Source organism: Balaenoptera borealis (assembly GCF_965194805.1).
Source record: "Balaenoptera borealis genome assembly, chromosome: 2".
NCBI classification, from domain to species: Eukaryota; Metazoa; Chordata; class Mammalia; order Artiodactyla; family Balaenopteridae; genus Balaenoptera; species Balaenoptera borealis.
This window is the reverse complement of record NC_138867.1, coordinates 46,577,307-46,585,626: the sequence shown is the minus strand read 5'-3', so window position 1 is coordinate 46,585,626 and position 8,320 is coordinate 46,577,307. Positions and strand designations below refer to the sequence as shown.

General features: G+C 39.6%; 1 protein-coding gene across 1 annotated transcript in view; it reads left to right on the top strand.

Annotated features, from left to right (window-relative positions):
* The window catches only part of ACTBL2 (actin beta like 2), a gene marked incomplete at its 3' end in the record, with an annotated part of 373,015 nt that overhangs the window by 134,237 nt on the left and 230,458 nt on the right, over positions 1 to 8,320 (top strand).

The following is an 8,320-nucleotide window of genomic DNA, read 5'->3' as shown; positions in this document are numbered from 1 at the left end:
GGTGACAGTTTTTTTTTTTTTTTGGGTGACATTTTTGAAAACACTATTTATAACACCCACTGGGGGCCAGTGTGTCAACTGCCGATTCCCCAAAAATACTACCCCAAAAACCTGTGGCTGAAGCAAAGACAAGTTTATTGCTTACTGCAGTAAGGAGGACCTCTACCTTGAGAGAGTTCTGCAGCATCCTGGAGGGGAGCAGAAAAAGACAAGACAAAAGATACTTATGAGGTTTGAAGTCTGGTTTAGGTGAACTTTTCATTGGTGGAAGGTGGGGTGAGGGAGCTTGATTGGGGTTGGACAAAGGTCATGACAACATTGTTAGGACAGGTGGAGTGAGGTGAGATTTGGGAGGGAGTCTTGAGGAGTGGTCAGTTCTTAGGTGAACCTCACAGAGAGATCTAGTGTGCTGAGAAGGGATAAGGAAGCTAGCTGAGTGGTCCATTGTTCAGAAAAATGTATTTTTCAGAAGTTCCTGAAATAAGTAATAAAGTTATTTTTAATATCACCTTCCTAGACAAGAATTTCTTGGAATAATATTGTCCTGTTAATAAAGTGATAGTTGGCTGTGTAGTTGCAGCTGGGTTTGGGTCTCAAGAGGCTGACTGATGCACATGTGATTTGGTATGTGAACCTCTCAGCCTCCCAGTCTCAGCACTGACACCCTCTGGGTCAGAGATTTTGTTTATTGACTCTTTCCTTTGGGTTAAGGTATTGATGTCTCGAGGATGCATCTCTTTAAATATGACTTCCCTTGAGTGGTAGGAAAACACACTGTTAACAGTATAAAAATTAATCGGTAATTATAGATTATTTAATGATTAAATTATTAATCATAAGTCATTCCCCTGAAAGGACCCACAGGAAAGAGGCAAGGAAATAAGTTTTTTGAAGAAGAAGGGATGGAGAGCTGACTTCTGGGCTGGAACTCAGGCCACTGCCTCAGGAGGATGGGCTGCTGCCCTGAAGGATACTAGGGTCTAAGGAAACCATGGCAACTGGCATGAACTAGAATATGGATATGGGAAATGTACTGGAAAGGTTACCTTCTCATCTTGTCTCGCTAAGAAATACTCTGTGGCTACTATTCAGGTTCTCAGGAAATTCTTCCCTAAAAGTCACTTCTTTTGCTCTTATAAAAGCACCTCCTGGGGTTTCCCCACAGTAACCTCTGAAAGATCACATGTGCACTGTTATCTCATGTATATCTATTTTCATTATGATAGAATTTTGTTGAAGTTCAAACTATATAGAAATCAAATAAATTAAATACATACATATAAGCCCATTTGTGTAACTCAAGTTTACTTTTGTTCTCTCTTCTAGATTATCATTGTTTGTTTTCCTATTTTACTCCCCTTCTAGTAAAAAGGCTCTCTTAATTCCTTACTGTCTTTTCTATGTAGTACTTTTTCTTTTACATCAGATCTATTTTTCTCTTCATTTCTCTTTTATCCTTCCAGTGAAATAAAGATATATAGATATAGCTATAGCTATTATATATATATATATATTTTTTTTTCAATATGGCCCCAGGTCAACTCCCTTAAATTCAAGATGAAACTCTTTCATGGCTACTATTCTCTAGAATAAATCCATTGACAAACGTTTTCTCCCTATTCTGCTTAAACTACAGCTCCACTCACCTAGGCTAAGGCTCTAACAGGCATCTGCTAACCTTCACCCATCCTAGACCCTCCTCTATCTCACTTGGGAATTCTCTTCCTTTTTAAAGATTATTAGGAAAGTTGATTTCCTCAATCTCTCAAATTTTGCCTACCTCATTTTCAGTTCCTGTCTTTCTCATTCCCTTCTGAATCTACTATTCCCAAAAAGTTTTCATTTTTCTTCCATTTTTATAAGTATTTTCTCGCCCATCACCACCACTAACCCTTCCAGCATCACCAACATACTAGGTTATCAGAGCTTTCTTCTGTTAGCATGTAAAAAACAAACCCCTAACTGGCACAGTAGATCATTTTCCTTAAAATATTAATTCTCTTAAGCTAGGTACCTGAAGATACATATATGTACAGTTGTTTTTTTCTCATAACAAAGATGGCACACTAGTAGATTAATGAATGAAGTAAATAAAAATTTTGCCATTTCCTGGTACTTTGCTTCATAAGGAATTCATCCCAAAATACCAAAAAGGTAGGTAGGGCCACACAAGGCTTCCACAAGCCATGTTAAGGGTGCAGGAATTTAATCTAAAATCAATTTGAAGCCATTAAAATGTTTCAACTTGGTGATGATTATTTGTATTTTGAAAAGCTACAGTGTAGTGAATAGATTAAAGAAAGTCAAAAGAGAGTATAGGGAGAAATACTAGAAGGCTACTCTGGTAGTCAAAGTGAGAGAAAATGGTAGCTTGGGTTTCAGTGGTGGCAGGGAGGATAGAAAGAGGCCAAGGGATTAGAGACAATTCGTGGTTGTTAATAAGACCTTGTGATTGTATATTGGATGTGAGAAAGAGGGAACTGTTAGGGTGAACGCTCAGTTTTCTGACTTACGTAGCATGCAATGGAAAGCAGCGCCACTCACTTAGGTGGGAAGCATTAGAACCTCATTGTCCAAAATGAAGTGGTCCAGTAACCATCTAAAGGGAGTCTCATCCCACATATCAGTCACGTTTAAATTACTTAAAATTAAATAAAATTTAAAATTCAGTTCCTCAGTTATATTAGTCTCATTTCAAGTGCTAATTAGCCACCGGCTACCAAATTGGCCAGTGTGGATATAGAACATTTCCATTACTGTAGACATTGCTGTTGGGCAACACTATGTTGGAAGAGAGCCATGTAATAGTGATGGCCAGGAGCTGTCACTCTGGTTACTTACCTTTTTAAGGTTCTTTTACTAATGATTATACCTAATGCCAAGAAACTCACATGTACACTCTTCAGCCAAACATACCAGCTCACTTTTGTGTGCTGTTTCCATAACCAAATGCCCAAATGCTGGGTACGGGCATGCTCAGTGACCTCACCCATACAGAGTTTAGTCAAAACATGTTAACTGCAGGAAAGGGAAGCAAGAGATCATCACTGTGGGCTGTTGGTCCTCAGTGATACTGAATGCTTTAGTCTGAGTTTCCTCAAAAGCATATCCCAATAAAATAATTTTGTGAAAAATCACTTATTTTGGAGATGATACCAAGAAGCTCAGGGAAGAAGTGAGGAAGTGAGAGAGGAAATAATAGAAAACCAGTAAAGGTGTGCATTAATGGGTGGGTTATTGCTATGGGCCATGGATCTGAGCCTGCTGGGGATCTTTGGAAGAAGGTGAGAAACACAGCTCAAAATTCTCCTTCCAACAGGTGAGGAAACTGGGATGTTCATCTACCAACTCCAATTTCATTTTGATTAAGGGTTGTTCCCGGGGTACTAAATCCCCAACCTTCCCAACTTTCCTGAAGTACTGCTTTGGGTGTAGAGAAAGCACTCAGGCAGAGAGGCAAAGGAAGTCATTGGCATACATAGGAACCCTGTGCAAGTGACTTTGGTACAGGCAAGAATATATGGGACAGGCAAGGCACCAACAGCATCTGCCCTTCTGCTTCACCCTTTTCCAGCTTGGGAAAGCATTTCCTTTAGCGTTTCCTTCAGTGGTCCAGTACCGGTTAAAGGGAGTCTCATCCCACAACTCATATAAGCCAAGGGAGAACACAAACCCGAAGGGATTTGCACAGAGGTTCCCCAGCTACATATAGATATGGAGGGACAATCATGAATTCAGTTTTAGACATACTGAGTTTGAGTTCTCCTTGAATCATCCAAGTGGAGATATCATGTAGGCACTGGATATTTAAGCCTGGCGCTCAGATGAAAGGTTGGAAGAAAAAGAAAAAAAAAAAAGGCATCTATACATCATCTACACATAGGTGTATTTGAAGCCACGGAAATGGATGATATTGCCTAGAGAGAGACTACGCAGTGAATGAGAAGGAGGTCTAGGATTGAAGTTAAGGAATTGTCTACATCAATGCCTAGGTAGAGGAAGATGAACCTAAGAACAAGAGATGAGGCAGAGCAGGAGCTGCCAGAGAAGAAGGAAAACAATCCGGGCAGCAAGAGGCCAATGGAGGCAGGGAAGTGAGTGTCCCAACTTCTTCACAGATTGAAACCAACAAAAGAACAGCACAGTAAAATCTGCACTACACGGCACTGAGATATGGGAGATTATCAGAAGTAACTAACTCATTTTAATTGAAATCTCCTAAAGTTGGAATTGAGGTTGGTGTAATTTTCTTTGTTCACAGACTTAAATGGTGCACGTAAAATGGAACCCAATTCAATACTGAGATGCTTATCACATTAACGCAAATTGGGAGCTGACAGGGTGACTACAGAAAATTAGGGTTTTTTTCCCTCAAGAGAACTAACAAATGGAAGTATCAAGTAATCCATCAGATCTCTATACATAGTGTTCTCTGAATTTCTTTCCATAAGAACACTTTGAATGCAATAATTTAAACTTTACTGCCCTGTAGAAAATTTGATTTAAAAAATAATGCTAGCAACAGTATGGCAGAGAAAATGATTATGTAAGATTCTCAAGTGTTTACAATAAAAATATAAATTAGATCAAGCATGAGTCAGACAAATTACAAACAATCAGCTAAATGCAATGAATACGAGGAGAGAATAACTCCTAAATATAAAACATGCAACCCTAGGCAGCTCACACACAGGACTAAGCTCTGAGAGAGCCGCAAAATCAACTAGAAACAAAAGCTTTCTGTATTCTGAGGGTGAGTAGAAAATACATCATGAGACCTTTAATTGAGTGTTCTAGTCTGTTACTTCTGAAGATGTCTTTGTGCTGTGTGGATCTGAGATAGAACTCTTCTTCTAGCCAAAGCCCTCCTTGAAATGTGTGTGTGTGTGTGTGTGTGTGTGTGTGTGTGTGTGTGTGTGTGTGTGTGTGTGTGTGAGAGAGAGAGAAAAAAACCAATGTACTAATTAACAAGTACAAGTACACCCATAAGCAGTTTCATCAGAGTTTTAATAATATCAGCTCCTAAACAGGTAACAAATGAAACAGACACACCCAAGAGGAAAAACAGAAATGAAAAAACACACAAATACAGTGCAAATGACAATACAAAATTCCTTACTTCATGAAAAGACCTCTCATGATAGTCCTCTAGCTGATGGAACACTAACACAGAGCCCAGAATGAGGGGATGGAGTTTAGAGCAGCTTCTCACACTCTAATGTGCATATGAATCACCTGGGGGTCTCTTTAAAAATGCAGATTCTGATTCAGTAGGTCTAGGGTGGGGCCTGATATTCGATGTACAATAAGCCCAGGTGTTGCTGATGCTTGCTGGTCTTTGGACCACATGCTGAGTAACAAGGTTGGGACAAAACCTAGAAGAGGAAGTTTTACCCCAACAAGAGTAAAAGGTGGGGGTAGCTATCTGAGATGAAAATGGGGAAGAAGACTCAAGGCCAAGAGAGCAGGAGGAGAATAAGGAAGGTCACCATATGCAGGTGGCCAGAGACAGCGGGGTGTAGGCAAGCACAAGCAGCAGGTGTCTAATGGAGGGACCATCCTCTCCTCATGGGACGGTGGGAAGATTCTGAGCAGCAACCTAGAACGGAATCAACTTCATAAGCTCCACTATATGAACTGCAAAGGCGTGATGTAGACCTGAAAGACCCAACTACGTCTGGACAAGCAGAGTGTGGTTACTCTTTATTTAGACAACAGCTGAGACTTTAAAAAGTTTAGGGACTTCCCTGGTGGTCCAGTGGTAAAGAATCCGCCTTACAATGCAGGGGATGCGGGTTCGATCCCTGGTCAGGGAACTAAGATCCCACATGCCGCAGGGCAACTAAGCCTGTGTGCCACAACTACTGAGCTCACGCGCCTCAACTAGAGAGCCTGCGTGCCGCAAACTACAGAGCCCATGCGCTCTGGAGCCTGCGCGCCACATGTAGAGAGAGAAAACTCTCATGCCACAACTAGAGAGAAGCCCGTGCGCCACAACGAAAGATCCCCCATGCCTCAACGAAGATCCCGCATGCCGCAACTAAGACCCGATGCTGCCAAAAACAAATAAAATACATAAATAATAAATCTTTAAAAAAATAATAAAAATAATAAAAAGTTTAAACCAAGACAAAGAAGCTCACCTTCAGAACATTGCTTAGGTGGATATAAAGTTACAGAAATAAATCAAGGTTGCCCAGCTCATTGGAATAGACACAGTGCACTGTACCAACAGACAATTACTAATAGCAAAGTAATGAAAATCCATATCTTGCCTTATTTATCAGTAGAACACATCCCTTGGCTTAGGTTAGTGGCTCTTTGTAATATTGGCAATGTTTCAACCCTTTTTTTATCCTGCAGGGCTGAGGCATAGTACCCACCAGTGTCATCAAAGAAGCAGGGGCTGGAATGGTTCTTCACACCATAAAGTACAATTCCAGTTCTTTGCATTCTAAGCAATACTTTTAAATTCAGAGTGTTCAAACACTGTCAATGGAGCCTGCTGGAGAAATGACTTTTTATATTTGTTTAAAATCCATGCTATTCATATTTAAGTCCCCATTGTAAGGATAAGTTCCCTAGACCTTACACTTCCCCCAGCTCCCTATATGCTCAAGATCAAGGTAAGAATTCCTGACGGTTATTTTCAAGTCCCCTTCCCCACAGGGCTACTTGCCTGTGCAAGAAGCTGTCAACAACCCCTGTACATTTATGAAGCTTAGAGTAAGGGTAAATCAAAGGTCAATTCCTCTGGTTTAGTTTCCCAGGTGTACCACATGCCTCATATGCCTAGGCTTGAGGTGTACTTTAGGAATATGTCTGCATGTGTATCCATAAAATGTGCATAGTATTTTTTAATGTTTTCACATTTTATATAAATGGTATTAAATATCTTGAGATAGTGCTGACTAGCAACACTGAAACAGTATAAAACAGTGAATTTACCATTAATGTAAATTAAAAATATATGCACACTCTATCAAGCATTGTCCTTACGTAGGGGCTCAGGCTGATGGACCATGTACCATCTAGAACCACCACCGGCTACCTCAGTAGGAGAAGGAAGTGAGGTGAATCAGGCCCTGGCTCTCAAAGGCTTCCACTCAGAAATGACACACATTGATTATATGGATGTATCATTGCCAAAACAAGTCCCATGGCCATGCCCAATCTCAAGGGAGCCTACCTAGAAGGGGGAAACCAGAACACAACGGAGAGTCCTAATGACAACCACACACATGAAATTTCAGTTCCGATTTTATAACACAAATAAAAGGACGAACATCAACCACATTAGAATGGGTGCCTATAAGATTGAGGGGGAAGGGAACGGACGTGGAATTGAGGATAAAAGGGAATGATTAAACAAAGAGCAAATAAGAGCAGGTATTATTATTCTCATCGTACAGATGAATAAATTGATCATCAGACTCTTAATGTGCCATCATGATTCCAACTAATCATTGACAGAGAGGAACGCAGATCTTCTGATTCCACATCTCAGTCCTGGTCCTGTAAGTGTCTAGGTCTCAGGGCTACATATTTTGGCAGATAAATAAAAACTATTTAATTGATAACAGCTTCCTATCTATATGATGATTTGACCAGGATGCTCCAATATTTCTAAATTGGCACTTATTTATTTCACTTGATACTTTAATCAAGAGCACACCACATACCTAAAATCAAGCTCATTTTATTCCTCCTAAATAAGCAATGTTAATAGCACTTTAGAAAAAGCAAGGAGTTGAAAAATAAAATGAATCTGAGTTAGAAGCCTGACCTTGTCATGTACCAACTTTATGACTTTTGACAAGTAATTTAACCCCTCCAAGTATCAATATCCTAATTTGCAAAGCAAGGATAATAATGTCTAATTTAAAGGGGTTGTAAAGATTAATGAAGAAAAGGACACATCACAGAGCTTGGCACATGAAAGTATTTTAAACATTTAATTTATAAGGCAATTTACACTAAACTAATAACCTGTGTTTTTCTGCTCCAGTCTACTCATTATTCGATATTTCCTCTATTGTGTTCACATTATTACTAGTTAAGGTTTACCTTAACTAGTTGTCTAGTTTTCTAAAAAGTTCACCACAAATATAATGAGCCAAAGTGAAGATCAGTCATTGAGGCCTTTAGGCTGATGTTTTAAGTTTAATAGCCTTAGAAAAAGAACTGTAGCAAGTAGGTGTACCTTTGAGAAACATCCTGTGATGTTGCTTAAATGTGAGACAAAACCCAAATAATAGGTGAATAATCCCTGAAGCTACTAAATTTTCTTTTAATTTGTCCATAGGAATTCCATCCTATC